Source organism: Prionailurus bengalensis, chromosome D3 (assembly GCF_016509475.1).
Source record: "Prionailurus bengalensis isolate Pbe53 chromosome D3, Fcat_Pben_1.1_paternal_pri, whole genome shotgun sequence".
NCBI classification, from domain to species: Eukaryota; Metazoa; Chordata; class Mammalia; order Carnivora; family Felidae; genus Prionailurus; species Prionailurus bengalensis.
In genome coordinates this window covers 26,117,624-26,140,245 of record NC_057356.1, presented here as the reverse complement: position 1 = coordinate 26,140,245, position 22,622 = coordinate 26,117,624, and positions in this window count along the sequence as shown.

Sequence of the window (22,622 nt, the reverse complement as noted above, 5' to 3'; positions counted from 1 at the left end):
GGCGCAAATCTGGAGCTGTCTGTGGCCGATTTCATCATCTTGCCCCTATGTGGCAATGGAATCAACACGATGCCTTCAGGAAAATAGAAGTGAGACAAAGAGAACACGGAGGAGAGAAACACACTGACAGCTGCGGTGAACATCTCCATACAGCCACATCTAAAGATCCTGCACCTTTATATGTGGAGGCTCGTGTATCTTTGTTTCTTTGTTTAAACTATTTTGAGTTGGGTTTCTGTTCTTTGCACCCAAAAGAGTACTGTGGAATACATCTAAGACATGTGACATCTAGCATACTGCTAAAACACAATAGGTGATCCGTGTTAAGTACATATTGTTACCAATTATCTCGTTGACAGCTATTTGGGTATCTACTATGTGCCAAGCAGGTTAAGTTACGTTAAGTGCTGGAAATCTACATGGAAATCTACACCACCACTACTGGATAAGGTACGGCTACAGTTTGGGCTTCAGTTTCCCTCATCTATAAGGAGAGCAGGCATTGCAAACTGGTGACCGTGGGCGAAATCCAGCCTTTCTGTTGGTACTTCATTTGGCCTGCATGGTGTTTTACAACTCACAGATCTCCATCTGAAAGGTCAAGTACCCAGCTCCTTTAGAATAATGGGGCGGCAGCCCGCCTTGGGTCCCCATTGTCAGGTAGCAATGACAGACGAGCTTTAGGAGGGGCATGTGTGCTCTGGGTTACTCCTAGACCCCATCACCTTATACGTGCCTGCTTCACTCAGCTCCTCACCTGCTGGTCCCAAGGGATGTTTGAGCATGTGTCCTCCAGACCAACCATTCCCTTACAGCCTTATCGGTTTCTGGGAAGGCAAGACAGACCCTTTGGTGTCCAGGGAAACACATTGAACCCAAGCAGGAAAACACTCATGGTACTTGGGAAGAAGCAATCTGTTATTCTAACCTCTCTGGGGTCGCAAAGGGGGGGCCGCAGGCCCAGAGAAATGGCAGCAGTCAGGGGGCAGAGACAAATAAGCTGAGATTGTCTTTCTTTGCTTTTCAAACAGACAAAGAAAATCCCTCTCCATGGAAAGCCTCCTCAGCAGGCTTTGATGTCCTTCTTCCAAGCGGCACTGCTTTAGACAAGAGAGGCAGGCAGGGGCAGGGAGCTGAGAACAAAGAAGGATTTCCTGGGCTGCTAATTATTCTCCGTCTGTGTAAATAATTATCTGGAAGGGAAAAAAACACACGCACACACTTCTCGGCTACAGAGCTGGAGAAGCAAAAGCAAGATGAAAGGGGGTTGGAGATTTGATGTGTCCCCGGGAGCAATTCTCGAAGGTAGACAGAGGCACAGCAAAGCCCTTCTTACTTCCTGTGCTTTCAACACCTAGGCTGGGACTCTCAAAGCCCTTGGCATCGATGCTGTAATTAAATCGCGGTTCTGGAAGCTGGCATGTGGATAATCCAACTGTTTTTGGCTCCGGGTCCTGCAGGACTCGGCCGGAGGAGAGACAGGGAGTTTTAGAGAGAGTAAGGCTCTGGGGTCACTTGGGCCTGAGCTTGAACCTGGTTCCACGGCTTATTATAAACAGATTAGGGGCAATTTACTTCTTCCCACCTTAGGGGAGGTGCAGAGGCTCAGCCAAGGCTGAGTCTGGGTGGAAGGCAGAAGAGGCCAGAGTCAGGGAGGCCCATGAGGGACACTTGAAACCATCTGGGACTGGGGGCTGGGGGAAGGAGTAGATTCATGGGGCCAGAGATGCAGACAGGAGAAGAGGAGGCAAAGAGATGCCCAGTAGAAAAACAAGTTTGGGAAGTCTTGATCGCTTGCAGAGGGGCATTTGGGTTTCTTGCTGGAGGCAGGGGAAGGACGGATGTGTGGGTAGCAAAGGAAGCGAACTGAGCGGGGGAAATCATTGCCTGCTGTCTGCTCATCTCCACCTGACAGTGGGACCATTCATTGGCAGTGCATTCAGAGGCATCCAGGGACGACATTTAGAAGAAAGAATGAGAAATAGGACACCCCAACCACCCAGCTGTCCCCAAAACACTTTTTGCAACTGGGGGCTTTGTATATGTGTTGGGCAGGGAAAGAAAACCTTGCATTCGGCAGTTTGGACACTCCCAAGCAATTGCATCCAAGTAAGATGGAATATTATCGTCTTATCTGTGACCTGGGGAAGCTGGGTTGCAAAGAGCCTGTTCCGGAATCTCGAATCAGCGCCAGAGAACTGGAGCCCCGGGCTTTGTGAGGCACAGGAGTGTTTCCTTCCTTCTCATAGGATCAAAAGACAGATGATGCTTGGTGCCCTGGCATTGTGTTGCAGGGGCTGGGGGCGGCGACTGCATGGCAGGGCTGTCCTGGATGCCTCTGATGAGCCTCTGGGATCCCCATCCATCAACAGCAGTAAGAGAAGGTGACAGGATGGGTCTCAAGTGGAATGGTGGGCTGAGCACTAAGGGTTTCTTGCTGAAGGTGCAGAATTAGCACGAGCCCCGGATGAGCCGGGAGGTAGAGACGAATGGAGCCAGTCCGGTCCGTTTCTTCCGTGGGGTGAGCCAAATGGACCGGCAGGGCACAGAGTTCCGAACCTGAACCCTAACCCTAACCCCAGCAAAATTTGAGTTTCAGATTAGAACATAACAATAATGGGGGCACCTGGGTGGCTTAGTCGGTTGAGCATTCGACTTCGGGTCAGGTCATGATCTGGCTGTTCATGAGTTCGAGCCCCACATGGGGCTCGTTACTGCCAGCCTGTCAGCGCAGAGCCCGCTTTGGATCCTCTGTTCTCCTCTATCTGCCCCTCCCCCCGCTGCACTCTCCCGAAAATGAATATTACCAAACAATAACGATAATGACTTTTAGCATAAGTCTGTCCCATGCAATACTTGGGATATACTTACATGAAACATTATTTATTGTTTCTCTGAAATTCAAATTGACCAAGTGTCTTATATTTTATTCGTGAATCCTGGCAACTCTGGTTTGGGATGGGTGGGGCTGGTAGATATTTAATATCGGGGCCGAAGACTTGTGGCCTGTAGGCTAGAATGTTTGGGCTTGGCCAGCAAATGCTTCAACAATAAGAAAATTTCACATGCAATCCAGACTTCCACCTTCTCTTGAGAAGTCGGAGATCTGGTCACTCACCCCCTTTGCCACCAGTTCACCATAACTGTCACCCCTACTTGCCCACCTGGGCCTAACTTGCTCTTTCGTTGTCGTTTGCCTGGCCCTTCCATTGGTTGAGTTTGAGACCCACTGGCTTGCCTGAGGGGACACAGGGACAGACTCCGGTTCACTCCCCGCCGTGCCAAACCCTCCAGATCAAGAACCTGGAGTCACTGGTTACACGGGCAGCTTGAGGCGGGGCATGCCATTCTCCCTCTCCCTGGGCCCTTCTTTTCCCATCTGTAAAATGGAGGTGGGTCCCGCCCTACCTCACTCTGGAATGTGATAAAGATGGGCAGAAAGCGTGAGCATGAAAACGCCCTGAAGTGGCCCTGGTCATGGCCTTCGCCGGACCGTGAGCCCTCCGCCCTCAGGGAGAATGATCTTTCTGAAACATACATCCTGCCGGGGACGCCTGCAAGATGAAATCCACATTCCATCCTGCGGCATGCCAGGCTTGGTGGTTTGGTTGACCCATCTTCCCTCCTACCTTCTACTCGGTGCCCCAGACACTGACCTTCCTGGTTCTTCAAACACAGCCTGCCCCCTCGCACCCCTGAGCCTTTGAACCCAATATATCCCGGGCCCAGAACATGCTGCCTGCCCCTCCCCATGGTCCCCGCTTGAATGCTGCTTCTCTTTACCCCACACTCTGTCAGGGGTAGCTCTCTGCTACGTGTCCCACATCGCTCTTCTTTCCCGGTCCAGACACACTTTTGCATGTTCCCTTGAGGGCCTAAGTGTCAGAAACCCACCCTGGCTCATTGGAACCAGGACAAGGCATTACTGGAAGACACCCCCAGGCTTCCAGAGGGCTATGCACCAGGCAGGCTTCAGAGATTATAAAAGCAGGAGTTGGAGGTCTCTCTAAATTGTTGCCATGAGGGACACAGTCCACTTTCTGCCTCTGAGCATCTCTGGTCAAAATTTAAATTCATGGCGGACCGAATGTGATTGGCTCAATGTGGGCAAGTCCCCGTGGGCATCTGTGATTGGCAACCTTACCAGAGAAGTGCCGGGGGGGGGGGGAATTGGGGAGGAAGCTCGCCACAAAGAGGGAGACAGTGAAGGGGCTCAGGTCTCCAAACCAACAGGTGTCCTGGGCAGGCCTCTCTTGTCATCGTTGGGTATTTTTCCCTCGTCTCTCTCTCACTACCTAGACTGCCAATTCCTCGAGATCGGGATCTCTCATTGCCCCAACACAAACACAGCCTCTCATCTCAGAAACTTAGTGAGAGCTCCATAAAGACTCAGAGAACGCGTGTCAGTGTTCTGAAAGGGGGCCTTTGCAGAAAAGACCTAACATCGCCAGTCTGGGGATGTGATCTTTAGAAAGACCTGCTTGCGAGATTGGTCCTTAGCTGGTACCTGGGGACTTGGCTTTCCCAGTGCTTCCTCTGTTCCCTAGCTGATAAGGTAGATTCTCTGGGCCTGGACCATGTGTACAATGGAATGTATGGTGAACACATGCTTTTTTTTTCTGGAAGTCTGGAATTTTGTAGCTGCTGCATAGAGACATCTATGCAACCAGCCCCCAGGAAACTACCCAAACTCTGAGTCTCAAACAGGCTACCCTGGGCACTACAAATATTATGTCTGCATTGCTGCCTTTTTGCTCCTGGAGGAAGGGAGTATAGGATCCTATGTGTGGATTCCTCCAGACCAAGCTCCTTCCCTTCCTGAGCTGCCTATACATCCTGACTGTGTCTCTGTGATCCACTTTAGCCGTGACCATGACGACGTGCTGAGCCCCATAAATGCTCCTAGTGAATCGTGGAAGGTGTGGAGGGTCTTGGGAAACCCTCAAAACCAGACAGAAACTTTCAGGGAGGGTCTACAATTTGTGAGGCACTTTACGATATCATTGCACTAATTCTGTGCAGGAAACAATGTTTTCGTTTCAGAGATGAGGACGGGAAGTCTCAGAGAGGTGGTTTAACCAAGGATGCCAGGCTCGGAGATAGAAGGATGGTTATATTTGTCTGATAGTATCTGTCACGTGAGAGCAGCCTCTCTTACAGGGAGGGGAAGCTGTCCCCATCAAGATAAACCTCTAACATCTGGGACTGCTTCATTCTGTGAGCTGAGAAAGGGGGGTTATTCGAGTCTGTGGCTCACTCGAGTCAGTGGGTAACTCTGTTCCTTTTGTAAACAGTGGAGCTAATATTTGCACCTGTGCCTTTTCGACTCTGGGGCCCCCAAGTTCAGAACCATCATGATATTTTAGCCATGTGGCCTCTGACATCTCAACCTGCGGCTGCAATTATGTATCACTCCATTTGTAAAAGGGAATTAACAATCAACTAACTATGAAAAGAACACAAACATCCCCTCCAAAGCACCTAGTAGGGAGCCACCAAATTCTGGTCCTTTCTCTTCCCCAGCCCCCCTCTTACTCTGTACACGCCCCCGTGTGACTCCTACCACCCTCTGGGTCTGGTTCGCCATCGGCAAAATGAGGGGGCCCACTTTGAAGGTCTGAGTACTTCCGGGGATGGCATCGTTTATCAAAGAAGGCGCTTTTCTCTGGAGCCGTCTCGTAAAATCCCGCCAGCTCTGATCATAAGAAGCAGGCCAAACCCACCCTCTACCCACTTACAAATAAGGCTGTGTGCGTGTTGCACAAAGACGACGAGACAAAAACGTGCTCCAATATCTCCCAGACACTGAACCTGGAGAAAGGCGGGTCAGAGTGTTGAAAGTCCTTGTAGAACTATGGCGTGGGCAGAGGGAGAAGGGAGGTCGGAGGATTTATTTATAGGTGGCGTTGGACTCTCTGTAGCCCGGGTCGTCAGACTGAATTCTGGGGCTGATTCTCACAGAGCTGGATGGACAGAAGTAAAACATTCCTGCCCCGGCTGCCAGATTGTCTCCTTTTTGTTTTGTTTTGTTTTTTAATTAAAAAAAAAAACCCAGAATTTTGAAGTAAAGCATCTCAATCTTTAAGTGTTGGGCTCGAGTTCTCCTAAAGACCCTTGTGGGCATGATGGATCGTCAAGCGGCTGATCTGATCCACAGACTGTTTGCAAAATCTCTGAGCGGAAATCCTGAAGCATCTCTGACCACAGATGGCCTCCGCAGCTTCTAAGATGTCAGTTTCAGAGGCGTGGGAGGGTGATCTTAAAGAAGAGAGTATCATTTAAGTTTTAGCGGGTCCCCCAGATACTGTGGCTCTTCCTACCCTTTTGCTTTTGTTTGGGCAAGTCCCTCCTCACGAGAACAGCTACCTGGACAGCTCCTATGCAGCCTTCAAAACCCAGCTCAAATGTTCCCGCCTCCATAGAGTCTCTGCTGACCTTCGCTCTCCTCTCCCGAGGGTGAATTCCCTGCCCCAGCCGTGTCCCCCTCGCTCCATTGTCTGGGCTCACGTCGTGTATGAGTCAGGGTCTCAGCTGAGAACAAGTGCCCCCTCAAACTGAACAATATCAGGAGACTTTAATAATGAGGGGTTATTTACAATGGGGGAATAAATTATAATGTATAGGGCTTAAGGGAGGGGTTTCAGGAAACCGACTGGATATCATGCAGCATCTGGGGCTAGTGACCCTGGGGCTAGTTACCCCGAGGCCTAAAGCAGCAAAGGGAGGAGCAGTGAAACAGTAAAACTCAAGAAGGATAGAACTGTAGGGCCGCCTGGTGGCTCAACTGGCTAAGCATCAGACTTCGGCTCAGGTCATGATCTCTTGGTTTGTGAGTTTGAGCCCCACATCGGGCTCTGTGCTGACAGCCTGGAGCCCGCTTTGGATCCTCTGTCTCCCTCTCTCTCTGTCTCTCTCTTAAAAATAAACAAACATTTTTAAAAAGGATAGGACCAGAGAGAGGGTTCCCTGACAGCCTCACCTCACAGGAACCTGTCAGGGAAGGAGCCAGGAAAATAAACCCCAAACTCACTTATTTTTTTTTATTAAATTTTTTTTTCAATGTTTTTTATTTATTTTTGGGACAGAGAGAGACAGAGCATGAACGGGGGAGGGGCAGAGAGAGAGGGAGACACAGAATCGGAAACAGGATCCAGGCTCCGAGCCATCAGCCCAGAGCCTGACGCGGGGCTCGAACTCACGGACCGCGAGATCGTGACCTGGCTGAAGTCGGAGGCTTAACCGACTGCGCCACCCAGGCGCCCCGAAACTCACTTATTTTTTACTCTCAGGATCTTGTTGGTGCTTTTCAGTGGCAGGCACGCTGGGAGTAAAAATCCAAGGGCGTCTGCTGATGCAGTCCATATCTGGAGGCCAGAGCAGGTGGAGAAGGGTAGAAAGGCAGGCAGAAGGTGCCCATTCTCCCCCATCCTCTGTGTAGACCTCTATTAGAGCGCCCACTGTTTAGCTCCCGGTCCCTCAGAGACTGGGAACAGTTATAGCTGCAGCCCCCAAATCTGACACACAGTAGCAGATCAATCAGTGGTTTTAAGAATTAGCGGGTACATCACACGGTACCTGGTAAAATATAGATAAAAGTTAGGGACTACCCTTAGGTTCTGCATAGGGGTGAAAAAAATATGAACTTCTTCCTCTCATCCAATACCTTATCGGCCAGCATCGATTATGGGAGGCATCACCTCTGATCTCTAGGAGCTCTTAATCTTGAACTAGAGACCCCAGGAATAAGAAATATCCTTGTTGTAAGTGCCACAGGAACACCAGTTCGATACGATACTCAGAGGTGTTATAGGAGAGGAGAAAAGTCCATTGCCGATGTTAAGGCCTATGAATTAAGAAATGCCTTTGCTTGTTGAATCATTATATTGTACACCTGAAAGTAGTCTAACACTGCATGTTCACTATACTGGAATTAAAATTTAAAAAATAAATAGTTGTAGAATGTCAAAAAAAAAAAAAGGAGGAAAGACAGAAAATGCCTTTCCTACAGGACTTGTCAGAGCTTTAGTGTGCTGATGTGTGATGTGCGTCTGCTAAATAAGGTGATAGCAGGCGGCCTCTCCCAAAAGTATTTGGTCACGAGATCCTTTTCCCAGGGAGCATCTTCTAAATCCCTTTTCTTTTTCTTTTTTTTTTTTTTTTGGAATATACTTTGGAAAACAGTGATAGGTTCATTTTACAGATGGGAAAACTGAGGCTCCAGAGCCACTGACAGCAAGCAATCTAGCAGGGAAACAACGGTGGAACTTGCATCCATCGAGTGCCTGTTTGCTGCCTTCTGCTCTTTGCATTGTCACCAATTCTTTTGCGGTGGGCACCTCCCACAAACCACGACTGGGACTGGACAGGAAGTAGCAGGGGATCCTTCCCACTGCACACCCACGGCCTCTGGCTGTGGCTGCCACGGAGCATTGGCCTTCTAACTGACGGGTCTGAAGAGGTGTTGATGAAGCAGAAGCCCACTGGGTCAGGCATGCAGAGAAGATGACAGCAAGTGAGGGGACCGAGAAAATGGGTGAGCACCGCTGTCCTCCGTGGCCTCAGCTCGCTGTCTCTCGGGCAAAGTCTCCTGGCCATCGGCCCCAGGCGGCACCAGGAGCTCCATTCTCAGCAGGATAGCCAAAATGGGTTTCAATAAAACAGCAAATTTGACAACAGCTGGAATGCTGGAAGCCCTTCAGTGGCTCTTCTGTGCCTCAGGACAAAGTCTCCACTTCTTGCCATATTTTACCTTTCTCATTGGCCACATCGGGTGCCACCAATTGCCTCCTAACCCTCCCCACTGCCACATTACATTCCAGCCACTGTAGGCAGCATCCTCAACCCACTGTTCTGCCGCTGTCTTGCCCCACCAAGAGCTCCGGGGCCTTGGCCAGCTTTCATTACGAGGGGTGGGGTGGTGGCTGCCTCATGCATGGGCTCAGAAGCCTGTGGGCCTGGGTTCAAACCCAACCTTGTCACTTCTCAGCTGCGCAGCTTTGGGTAAATGACTTAACCTCTGAGCCTCAGTTTCCTTGTCCCTAAGATGAGGACCATGATAATACTACCGGCCTCAAATGAATATTTTAAGGATTAAATGAGATAACCCTTTACCTGTCACATAGGAAGTGCTCAAAAAGGCTGGTGATGATTCTTCTTAAAGTTTCAGTGTTGATGCTCATCTTCTGGGATTGCTTCTCTGACTCTCCCCAACACACACACACACAAACACACACACACCTTCCCAGACCTACCCCAGCACCTGTACATTCTCCAACTGTGCTCCCAGCATTATCTCATGGTAAAGCAACTATCTACTACTTCTCTATGCCTCTGCTTTCGTCATTATCAGCTCTGGGCAAAAAGGAACTCTATCTTGCTGCATATCCAGCACCCAGAGCAGCGCTGGACTCGGGGTAGTTACGTTTGACCCATCCCGGACCACTTCTATTATTTTTGTGTTCAGACAGAGAGAGCCAGTGTCAAAGCAGGCACGGAGTACCAGGCTCAGGGAGGGGAAAGCCATGGCCCAAAGTCACATCACTCGTCAACGACAAATGCACAATTGACCCAAGTCTCTTGAGTCCTGTCTGGGGTATTCTCCTTTCATACTGAGGTCCCACAAAGGCAGCCCAGTTTCCTCTACAGCTGAAACCCCAAGATTGGCCTACCTTCTCTAATTTTCAAAGGGGATAAGCCACTTTTTTTCTCAATTCCCTAAGCAAGGATTCCATTTCCTGAATGAAAATGTGTTCCATGTGCTTTTCAGTATAGCAGCAATGGTCTCCTTGTGAAATCCAGTCACTGATGACTTCTTTGAAAGCGAGTGATCAGCTTGGGAAATGTGTTACCTGAGTGAAATGAATCCTTGGGGGAATGGGGGTGGGATCTAAGAGAGCCCTCTGGCTCAGGTTCCCCCAAATGAGATGTGGGGCACTCCTCTCTGGTTTCTGTTTTGAATTGTGTCTTTCTGGCGGCTCATCAGCACCGATGCACATAAGATCATCTTGGCTCTGTCCAAAGCAACTGTCCCTTGTTCTACTAGATTCCTCTCCCCGGAAACAGCTGCCGGGGTCTCTGAAAGGATGACCTCCTTTCAGCACAGAGATGATCCATGGTGCTTAGAACAGCAGAGTGGGCTTAGAAGTCAATCCTGGCCACCTCTTTACCCGTTGGGAAACCAAGCCCAGAAATGAGAAGCAATTGGCATGCGGCCACAAAGCAGGTGAGTGGCTGAGCCAATGGAGATCTGTCTACCTTTCTGCCATGTCTGGAGACTCTCACTTGCTATTTCTGGATATCCACTGGCTGATGAAACAGTCATACTGCAATAGATTTGGAATAGCCACACAAAACCAGCAGAATTCCCTCTTAGCAATTGTAGGCTTCCTCATAAAACCCGTTGGAGGTCCACAGCAAAAGAATTGGAACACAGAAGATAAATATGTTAGCTGAGGTTTGTTAAGCTCTGAGCAGATACCAGAAATTTTCCCAAATGTTTCATATTCATGGCCTTATCCACCATTCCCAATGAGGAGCCATCATCTTTTTACAGATGGGAAAACTGGAAATGACAGACTAAGAGACTTGCCCAAGCTTCCACCGCTAGTATGTGGCAGAGCCAGGACATGACCCTGTGTGTCTGACCATGGAGCTCATGCACTTACCTATTAGTCTATCCTGCCTCTTGTTCCACAAACATTAAGTTGAGGACCACTCTATACAACGCACCATGTTGGGTGCTAAAGAGTCCAGAATGAATGAGATACAGCTCCTGTCCTCAAGGATCTTACCTTCATTTAGGAAAGAAAGACACACCCAGATAATTGCTAAATTATTAGTGATCAGAACCAAGCATGGGAGCTGGGGCCCCTTGTGTTGATTCACCCTTGCAAAGTGCTTGTATCGTTCCATCTGTGATTGCACTTGGACCCACACAGTCCACCAAAGAAGCCAACACAGGTGTTATCTGCCTTCCGTAGATGTGGATGCTGAAGCCCAGAAAGGAGGAAGAACTAGTCAGGCAACAGGCCACATTGATGTCATGCCCACATCTCCAGCCTCAAGATCAGGTTCTTTTTCTACAAGACACCCAGGACCATCCAAACAAGAATGTGGTGGCCATAATCAGTCCAAATCCTGAAGATTAGTAAAAGCTGAAGCAGAGAGAAATCACTCCATTGATACTATTCAGTTATGAACCCTTCCTTAGTCCCACAGAGAAAGGCATCTAAGGAAAAGTGTCCAGATTCAGTAGAGGCAGTGTGAAGTCGCTGGCAGACCTTACTTGGTCCTCTGATCTCCTCACCAATTAAGCTTTTCCTTGGTCCTCATTTCTTGGCCCAGAAATCCCAACAAAGAATTTTTGCAGTTATAATCCTGATGGTCTAACCTGTGGGCTTGCACACATGTTTTATCATTTCCATTGCCCTCCCTCTTATCTTCCCATGGTTCCCCTCCCACACATACTCGTTTTGTGAATAATGGAGGATATACAGTACACTCTGAAGCCTCAGTCTCACTGCTATTTTTGTAGAAATGAGTTTTGACCTTAATTAACTGTTCAGGAACTGGGCATGGGCTCCCCACTGTGATCAGAGCAAAGAATTAGCCCGGAAGATAAGTGAGAGTGTAGGGGGTGGGAGTGACTTATGGAATTATAAAGTGAGTAAGGAAGCATCCAGGCTCCCTCGAAGGCGCTATTTAATTCATTGCAAGACTGATGGTGGTCATGCTGGAATGAACACGGGGGCCAGGCGGGAGGGGGGGGGGGCGGGGGCGGCGCAGAGGAGGGGGATGCTCCTCTGTGGCTGAAGGGCTCAATTCTTTAAGAATTTATGTCACTGTCCAAGGTGCTGAGTGAGTTGTTGAGTACAAATAGTTGGCCATTTCCAAGGATTTCCACTTTTTAGGTAGGGCATGGGGCAATGTCCTAGTCTGAGAGTGGGTGTGAGAGGTCTTGGCTGGAAATCCATAAAAAGGCACAGCCTGCAATTGTAAGCTCATTATTGATTCTGGTGGTAGGGGTCAACTCTCCCAACCTGTTAGATCTCTAATACGTGGAGGAAAATACACTACCTACTCCACAGAGCTATTTAAAAGATTCGGTATCATTAAATGTACTTCAAAGTCTAGTTTTGTCCCCTGAAAATGTGAGCAGGAGGAGGAGGACAAGGAGGAGGAAAGGGATAATCACATTAAACTTTCAATAAAACTGAAGACTGTGTACCTGGCATTGTTCTAACTGTTTTACATGTATGAATTCCTTTAATTGTCTTAAACCCCCCCTTATGCTATTAGGAGGTTTCATTATGCTCATTTTATAGGTAAGGTAGCCCACAACACAGAGAGTTGATATCACTTTTCCCAACTCATACAGATAATGGAGTAGGAACTAAACACATGGAAGGTAAGTATTACTGGGAAGGAGAGAATAAGGTATGAATCTGAATTATGAATTCCCTTCTAGGCCCTTCGCACTTGTCAGAATGGGGGCCGTGACTTGAATTCTCTCAAAAGGGAAGCCTTGTGACTATCTCCCAAGAGCAACTTCCACACTGGGCCCAAGGAGACGGTTCTGAAACCGAAGTCCTATTGTGCTATGCTTGTGCTTTGAAATCTCAGTGACAACCACCCCCATTGCTTTTAGGACTATGTCTAAACACCTCAGCTTGGCATCCAAGACTACTCACCATGTAGCTTTCATGTCCCCTTCTCTCCCAGAGCTGACCTTCAGGCCACCCCAAACTTCTCTCTGCTCTCTGAATATTCCATGACTTTCCTACCTTGTCAAAGTCTTGACTGGTGCTGCTCCCCCATTAGAAGTGCCCTGCTTCACCTAACAGAAAACTCCTATTCAGTCTTCAAGGCCCCATCTGAAATGTTTCCTCCTCAGGAAGTCCTCCCTGATTTCACTTTCACCTTTGTGCTTCCAGATCCCTTTGTATTTCCCTCTCCTATAAGGCCTAGCGTACATGTTAACTATTGTTAGGAATGTCTGTCTTCTCTCCCTGAAATCAGAGCAATCCCGAAGCTAACTGTGTGCCTTATTCATCTTTCTATCCACAAAACTCACCTCAGGACTTCCATTACACACATTTACACACACTGTGCATAAACGACGAATATGGCTGCTCCCAGAAGGAAGACAATGGAGACTTCAGATCTAATTCAACTGGGGCCAGGGGGGTGGTTAAAATAACACCACAGATTCAAATTTAACAATCTGTGCTCAGCAATGGAAGTCTAAGCTCAGGACAGGAAGGGCTAGAGGCTGGAAGGCAGGTGGTTCCAAGTTTGAAGCCTTTCTCTGTACTTGCCAGCTCTACCCAGGGAAAGCCTCTTTTCTTCTTTAAGCCTCAGTTACCTCATCTACAAAACCAAGTGGATCATATTCTACATGGTTGGATTTCTATAGAGATCAAATGAGAAACTGGAAACCACACAAGTTTCCATCAACAGAACGGATATAACTCAATACTACACAGCTGTAAAAATGATTACATGTAGGGGCACCTGGGCAGCTCAGTTGGCTAAATGTCTGACTCTTGATTTTGGCTCAGGTCATGATCTCACAGTTGGTGGGATGGAGCCCCGTGTCAGGCTCTACACTGACAGCATGGAGCCTGCTTGGGATTCTCTCTCTCTCTCTCTCTCTCTCTCTCTCTCTCTCTCTCTCTCCCTCTAAATAAATAAATATTAAATAAACATAAATAAACATTAAACATTAAAAAAGTGAACACATGGAGTTACATGAATTCATGTGAACGAATTTCAGAAAGTTAATATTATGCCAAAAAAAAAAATAAATCCCTTACAAATCCATAGCCTATGAGACTATGTATATAAAGTTCAAAAACAAGCAAAACTAAATGTTCTGTTAAGAGACCGAATGGCATAGTCGTGGCCTCTGGGGCCAACAGTGGGTTCAGCAGTGGGCACCTCTTTCGCCTCGCTGTGTGACCTCTGTGAGTTACCTAATCTCTCTGTGCCTAAGTTTCTTCATCTGCAGAATGGTGAAGATGGCAACAGCTCCTCACTCAAAGAGTTCTTATAAAGATTACAGAAATGAATATGAATATATCTAAACGCTGAAAAGAGTTTCTGGCACAGAGCAAACACTCTGTAAATGTTAGCTCTTACTGTTATTTTTGCCTTTGTTGTTGTTATAACCACCGCCATTATTGTCATTATTTAGGAACGTGCACGTGATGCCAAAACTATAAAGCAAAGCAAAGAAATGATTAAAACAAAATTTAGAGCAGGGGTTTCTTTAAGGAGCTTCTAAATTATTGATAATGTTCTATTCCATGAGCCAAGTCGCAAGTGCACCAATATTCATGCTATTACTATTCTTTAACTGTCTGTATAGATTTTCACTGCTTTGTATGTACGATATGTTGAACAATAAAATTTTTAAAAGATTAAATGGAATTAATTATTGAAAAGACTCAGCCTCTCTCTCCTCCCCCTCCAGGATGAAATCTAGCCTTTTCTGCAAGCCTGTCGGTGATGTATGGGCCTTCACAAAGGGGGCCTCAACCTTCTGGAGAGGAGCTGATGTGTTCAGCAGCCTGCCCCATCCATCATGCCCCAAGCAGTGTGTTTTACATTCATCTGCAGATGAAGATAAAAGGGCGGTGCGTTGCCCCCTTTAAGACCGCTGGCAGGGTAAGCATGAAGAAGAAGGGTTTCATATTTTACCCTAGGCTCTCTGGCAGGTGCCTTCCTCAGAACTGAAGAAGTTTGGCTTGCTTCTGAAGTGCTATTCAAGAAGCAAAATGTCCAAAGAAAAATAGAAGATTCTAAGCCCCAGAAATGCAACATCTCCAGGTGAAGATTTTATCACCGATACCATTGTATTTCATTTGAGCACTCTGACGTTCCAGGAATTGGCCCCGTATTCTTGGTGACTGCTATTCCATCATGATTTTTGAGCCCAAAAGCTTTATAAAAAATAATAATGGTAATACGTGATTAAGCGCTTGCTATGCACCAGGCTCTTAGCCTAGCATTCTATATACGTGATTTCCTGTACTCCTCAACAACAGCCTTATGAGGTACTCATGCTTATCCCCAACTTATAACTAAACGGAGGGTCAGAAATGTAAAGACACTTGCCCAAAGTCACACAGTGAATGAGGGGTGGGGAGGGCAGAGCCAGGATTTGAATAAAAACCTGTCTCCTTTATGCTCATAATCTCACTTGATTCCTCCACAATTCTGGGAGAGGAAGAGTGTCCCCATCCCCATTTGACAGGTGAGTACACCGAGTCCCAGAGAGATGAAGTTGCCAGCCCAAGGTGATGCAGCTAGGAAGTGTCAGGACTCACTCTGAGCCCCATCTGACTCCTGAATGGAAGGGCTCGGCCATTCTTCACCCTGCCTTCCTTTTCCCATTACCAACAAAGATGGAAAGACGAATTTCCTGTGAGCAGCCATGACAGTCTATGCTCCATTCAGAAGAGTCCGTGGGGAAAAATTACTACCTGGAATTTAGGGTTTGGGCAGAAATGCCTTGAAGCCCCCAGACCAGAAGGGAGATGGCATCAGAGCCACAATGGGGAGGAAAAAGGTGTGAAAGGTGTGGAACTGAGTCAGAAAGGGGGTGAGCCTGCAGAATTTGCATCTCGGGAAGTGAGAAAAGACACAGGCGTCCCTGCAAAAAATGTGTGCAGTAGGGACTTGGCTAAAAGGTAGAGGTAATGGAATGGAAGAGGAAACCACGTATACAAGAAATCTTGTAACAGATACAGCACCTCGACATCCATAGGGGATAGGAAACCACTGGAGAATATTGAGCCAAGAGATGGCATGATTCGAACCTTATTTTAAAAGGATCCTTCTGGTTGCTGGGTGCACAGATGTGGGGACAGGGACAGAGGCAAGGAGGACTATAGGGAGGTTACTACAGTAATCCAGGTTAAGGGAGAAAGTACTTGAAAACCACATATCTGATAAGGGGTTGATATCCAAATTATGTAAGGAACTCATACAACGCAACAGAAAACAAACAAATGAAAGCCCAAATAATCTAACTAAAAAATAGGCAAAGAACCTGAATAGACAAAAAATATTCAAATGGCCAACAGACACACGAAAAGATGCCCAACATCACTCATCATCAGGGAAACGGAACTCAAAGCCCTAATGAGATGTCACCTCACACCTGTTGGAAAGGCCACAGACAAGAGATAACAAATGTTGGTGAGGATGTACAGAATACATTGTGGGTGGGAATACAGGCTGGTGCAGCCATTATGGAGAACAGCGTGGAGATTGTTCAAAAAAATGAAAAAATAGAACTGCTGTATGATCCAATGATTCCATTTGTGGGTATTTATCCAAAGGAAATGAAATCACTATCCCTAAGTGATAGTTGAATGGATAAAGAAACTGTGATTTTATACATATATATATAATATTGCATATATAATGAAATTATATATATATACACACACACACCTATATGTGTGTATGTATATGTGTGTGTGTGTGTGTGTGTATATATATATATATATATATATGTATATATATATATATATATATATATATATATATATGAATACTATTGGGCCATAAAAAGAATGAAACCCTGCCATTGGCAACAACATGGATGGACCCTGAGGGCATTTTTCTAAGTGAGATAAGTCAGATATACAAAGACAAATACTGTCTGATCTCATTTATATGTGGAATCTATAAAAACCAAACACACAGAAACAAAGATCAGATTTGTTGTTGCCAGGGGCATGGTAGAGGGATCAGGTGAAAGTTGTCACTAGGCAAAAAAAATAGTAATAATTCGTTCTTTTAGTTATAAGATAAATAAATTCTGGGGATATAATGTACAACATTACGACTATAGTTAGCACTAACTGTGGGGTGCCTGGTTGGCTTAACAGATAGAGCGTGTAACTCTTGATCGCAGGATCATGAGTTCCAGACCATGTTGGGTGTGGAGCCTAATCAATCAATCAGAGATGTTAGCATTAACTGCATTGCATATTTAAATGCTGCGAAGAGAGTAGATCTTAAATGTGTATATGTATCTACTTTATATTTATAATCATTATGCTGTCCACCTTCAACCTGTACAATGTTCTATGTCATTTATGTATATAATTACAGCATATAAAAATACATATATATTTGCAAGTTGCTGAAAGAATTGATTTTAATATAGATGTAAAATAATTATGCTGTATACCTTAACATGTTATACAATGTTATATGTCAATAAAACTGGGAAAAATTATCTAGAATAATCGCAGTGGACGTTTTAAGAAGTCATCATTTTCTGGATTCTTTGGAAGGTCAGGATTTCCTGACAGGCTTGTGAACAGTGAGAAAAAGGAAACAATGAGATTGACTCAGAGCAGCTAGAAGGATGGGGTTGCCATTGACAAGATGTGGGAGGTGCAGCTGCGGGAAAGGTAGACGTCTTAGGCTGGGCGCCTACTGGGCATCCAAGTAAAGATGCTGAGCAGGACTCTACAGGTTTGGAGAGACTGGGGCTGGAGACCTGCACATGGGGGAATTGTCAGAGCAGAGCTTGTAGGTGAAGACTCTGCAGAAGAGAGCACAGGAGGGAAGAGCTCCGAGTCCTGAGATGCAGGCAGTGAGGAGGAACCAGGGGGAGAGATGTGGATGGCACAGCCAGGTAGGGAGGCAGAAAACCAGCTGTGGTTTGTCCCGGAAGCCAAGCAGAAGAGGGCTTGTTAAAACGATTGCAACTTCTTACAACAAAAACTGATTGCAACGACTGATTGCAGCAAAGACCTCAGACAGTTCAACCAGGAGGAACCCGGGAGCTAGCCACTGGATGTAGCAAAACGGAGATCATCGTGCCCTTGCCAGAAGGAGTTTCCGGGGGGCTGCTTGACGGGGTGGGCTCAAGGCAGAATGGGAGAGAGAGAATTAGAGGAATCTGGGCAACTCTTTTGAGTAGTTTTTTTTTCCCCCTTAAAGAAACAGATGGTGGCTGAAGTGGGATGTGGGCTCTGTGGTTGTTATTTTTTGTTTGTTTTGTTCTGTTTTAAGAAGGGAGCCATTGTAGCAAGTTTGCTTGCTGATGCGAATGACCCAGTGGAAGGAGAAAACCTGAAGATTCAAGAGACACAGGGATGGACGGCTGGGGTGATGTGCTTCACTAGGTGCAAGGGTGCGAGGGGGGAACCAGGGTCCAGGAGGGGGCATCCACGGGGAGCGGAGGGGTAGGCACGCAGGTTCACCTGGGGAAGGTTGGCAGGTGCAGTGACGGCAGGCGAACTGTGCGGGGAAAATCCCTTCCTGTTTTCTCAGGGGAAAGGAAGCAAGGCTGTTAACCAGGACAGAGGAGTAAGTGTTGGAGGGGATGAAGAGGTGCTGGGAATGTCCTCGAGCATCTGGGATCATGGAAAGGCAATAGGATTGCGAGGTTAGTGAGCATGAATGAAGGGGAAAGATGGCTGGACTTGCTCTCCAGCCATGCAGACCTAGGTAGCCACAGATGCGGAAAAGGCTGGCGCTTGGATTTAACCTGGGCTGAGGTTTTGCCTGGGGAGCATGACACAGCTAGAAGGTGGAGAATGGTCAGGTTGAATGCAAAGGGGCGATCATAACAGCGGGCACTCCCTCTCCCTCTCTGTCTTTCTCTGACATGCACGCACCCGCACACACACATTTACACACCTAGGCACCTTGCGGGGGCTGGGGGGAAGCTGCCCGAAACTCCCAGAAACATGATAGAACCGTCAGCTGCGTGACAGCTCCGTAACTGGAAAGTGAGCTGCGAGCATTTTGATCCTAAAGTGGCAGTCGCTTTTGTTTGTTCTGCATCATATTTTCTCCCATCAAACCAGACAATAAACACGAAGAAAGACTGTCAGCATCGGGGAGGGAGGAAGCGGGAACAACAACCACCGACCCAGAAGTGTGTGTCTGAGATGCTTCTCTTCATTCCCCTAACCCCATACTGTCTTTAGCACAAAACTCCTGGTCCTCGAGGGGTCACGCATGATTCGCTTTCTCCTCCTGCCCCGAAGAAGCATCCATCTCGAGGGGACCCATTTGGGACACGCAGACTCCCATCAGTGTCTAATTCAAGTACAGGAAATTGCTGGGGACAGGCAGTGGGCAGGGAGCTGAATTCAGCTGGGAAGCGGGGAGAGTGTTGGACAATGGCCACCGATCCAGGTGGGCGTGTTAGGTCTTATTGGGAAGGGCTCCTAATTATGTGATCCAACACCGAGATAAAGGATTTTTTAAGCACAAATAGCTCTTCCTGTAATAGCTGTTCCTTTTCTCAGGTGTCCCTGGGCAGAGAGCCAGAGGACAAAGAAGGATGTTCCAGTGACCCAACCATCCCACGGCCCTGTGTGTTCTGCGGGGCATGGCGGCCGGGTTCCAGGCTCACGACTGCCCAAGGCAGGGGCCTGGGGTTGGCCAAAGAGTTGCTGTTTCTGAGCCCAACACCGATGTGTTGGGAATGGCTGCCTGTTTACAACAGCCCTGTGCCAGGAAGGATTTCGAAGCTCAGCGGGAAAGATTGTAGGGGTGGATTAGTAATGTCTGCCATGAGCACGGAAGTGGGGTACAGATGGCGTGTATCAGCCACATCTGTGGTCCAGGATGCTTTTGTGGGAAGCATGTCCTTCCAGCTAGATGAGGGTGTGGCTCTAAGGCAATGGGGCAGAGTGTCAGGTCACTAGACCCTTTGCCAGAAGATTAATCTACATCCAGCTCCACCATTCGCCCGTACCAGGTGACCTTGAGCAAATAACATGCTTAGACGTTCTTCTTTTCTTGGGGGGAGGAGGGCGGTGTGTGTCCAATGAGAAGAATAACCACTCCCTCGTTGGTGGTTTTAAGGATGAAGGGACTAGGAAGGTCCTTTGTGAGCTGTGGATTTCTATATAGGGTCAAGCCATCGTTAATGGCTCCACACTGACAGCAGGGAGCCCAATGTGGGGATCGACATCACAAACCGTGAGTGAGATTGTGACCTGAGCCAAAATCGAGTCTGACGCTTAACTTACAGAGCCACCCAGGAGCCCCTGTTATTTATTTCTGGCAATGGCTCTGCATATCAGGCACTCATCATCGTCTCCACTTTACGGAGGGGAAAGACAGTTTCACAGAGGGGACGTGACACATCCATTATCGCCAAGACAGACGGGATGGATCCAGGCCAGCAACCGGGATGGAGAGACCTCAAAACCCTTGCTTTTCATCCCCACTCTGTTGACCTTTTCATACTACCGGCTTCCTGGGTCCACGTCCCAGTTCCTTTGAAGACCCACTTGTGTGCTAAGGAAGTCACACGCCCTCCCGAAACTCAATTCTTCGCGTCTTGGAAAGCGGTAGTTAAACACCCCTGTGGCTGGTAGACTGTGTTCCCTGGAGCCCCAGAGACCTGCAGAGTTTCCCCCCAAAGGATGAAGGAAGCCCCGGGAGCTGGGGAGATGTGGCTTCCTCCACCCTCCCAAACCTGAGCATCTCTCATTGGCCCTATTTTCCATATCAGGGTTCCAGGTACGATTTCCTGTGAAAAGGAGTCCAGCTACTTCAAGGAAGTTTGAAACCCATCTTTTTAGATGATGGTGGCTGTCATTTATTCAGGATCAATCACACACCCAGACTTTCACACGTGGCATTTCCACCCCTCAGCTACAACACGACGAGGTAAGCATTAATAGCCACGTTCTTCAAAAAAGGAAACGGCGGTTCAGGGAGGACCGGTCTCTGGCTCAAGATCACCTCAGTAGTTGTGCCAAATCCGAGATTCCAGTGCGGCTCTGAATTTGAAGCCGTGGTGAAAACTTCAGGCCGCTGCACCCCATTTCTTATGGGAGGCACTTTGTAGATAGTATTATTTTGTCTCTATTCTGAGGAAAGGCGCTCCCAGGCAGCGACGTCCGAGGGTGAGGGGTGAGCCGAGGGGTGTTTTGATTCTTCCCCAGGGGAACCTCTAGGGCCCACACGGTGGTAAGCTGGTTTAACTAGCAACCTTCTTGCGCGCCGAGAACTATCCAAACACAGGGAGCCTTGGTCGCAGTGCCGAACTCGAGAACAAGATTTTGCCAGCCGAGACCGCATGCCCAGAAAACTTTTTTAGTCTTTCGGGATCATCACTGGCAAACATAGTTTGCAAATCTTTCCCCTTAACAAGCTGGCTCTTGCCAAAGAATAGGATTCTCATGCATATTTCGTCCTATTTCTTTTTAATTAAAAACGATTATATATTTATTTTTCAGCTGCTGTAGAGGGAGCGGATGTAAGCATTCATTCAATAAACATTTGATGCCCCTTCTGCGTGCCAGCCCCGTGATGGGCACTGAAACATGAAAGATGATTAAGCCATAATCCCTCCCCTCAAGGAGAGCACAACCCAGTTGGGTGGGGGAGGAAATAGATACAGAAATAAGCATAATAAGGGGTGTCAAAAGCTATGAAGGAAGCATATTCGTTGGGGGGAGGGATTTCTAGCAGGTGGATTCTGAGTCACATCCAGCCCATTACAATATTTTGAGGCCCTCCCTAGAAATGAATTGGTGGCCAGTTATCAGAAGGTTTTACATAAAAATCTAGATTTGGAGCTCCCTGTGAAACATGGAAAGACCTGGCAATACCAGGCTTGGATTTCCATACAAAAACCATCAGCTGGAGCTGAGTCAGGACCACCCCCGCCTGGAAGGACTCGGCTTTCCGCTTTGCCCTCGTTCCCACCCCTCCCTACTGCCCTGTGCCCGGTGAACACCTGTCAGGCTCATGTATACTGCCTCCCTGGCCTTGGGAGGATTTTGACTTGTGACCCTTCGTAGGAAGGTAAGATGAACATACAAAGAAGTCAGTAGCTACTTGTACATGGAAGAGAGTCAGGAGTGGCTTCAGGATGTAGGGGTGCATGGGAACATGGCTGCTCTGGGGCCACTGGCCTTGACTTGCTGCTTCTCAGATTTTCCCCTGGGCTACATGGCCAGGGCTCTAATTCCAGCTCTTGCTTTGGTGATCACTTGTCCTGTTATAAAACACAATTTCCTTGTGTTTTATAACTGTCGAGTTCTGGTACAGGTAGGCATTGGAAAAAATTTTTTTGAGGGAAAGCGGTGAGAAGAGAGGAAGGAAAGAAGGAAGGGAGGGAGAAAAGGTGAGAGGGAGGAGCTGCTGTATCACCTTGCCAGACTTTGTTGTGAGAGTCAAGCAGGGCACTATGAAGAAAATGCTTGTAAAATTTAAGGTAACATGCGCACGTAAGATGTTTTTAATGGCATGCTTGTGTTTCTGCATTTTGCAAAAACCATACTGCTGAATCATAGAGTACTGGTATTCTCCTTTAAAAACATGTCTTATCAAAGAAATTTTGGGAATAGAGTTAAATTCAATTTTTTTTTTTTGTTACTGCAGGACTTCTCAGAGCCTTTATCACGCCGTAAACTGCAGTTTCCATTCTCAACGGATGAAGATCCCATGCAAGTATCTCATACCTGGCTGACCAGGGATCCATTCTTTCACAGAATGTCACATACACACACACACACACACACACACACACACACACACACAAAACAAGGGCTCTGTGGTACATCCTTTGAAGGATGTTGAGTTGGTTTTATGCATGAGGACGCTCAAGTCACTAGGGAGAG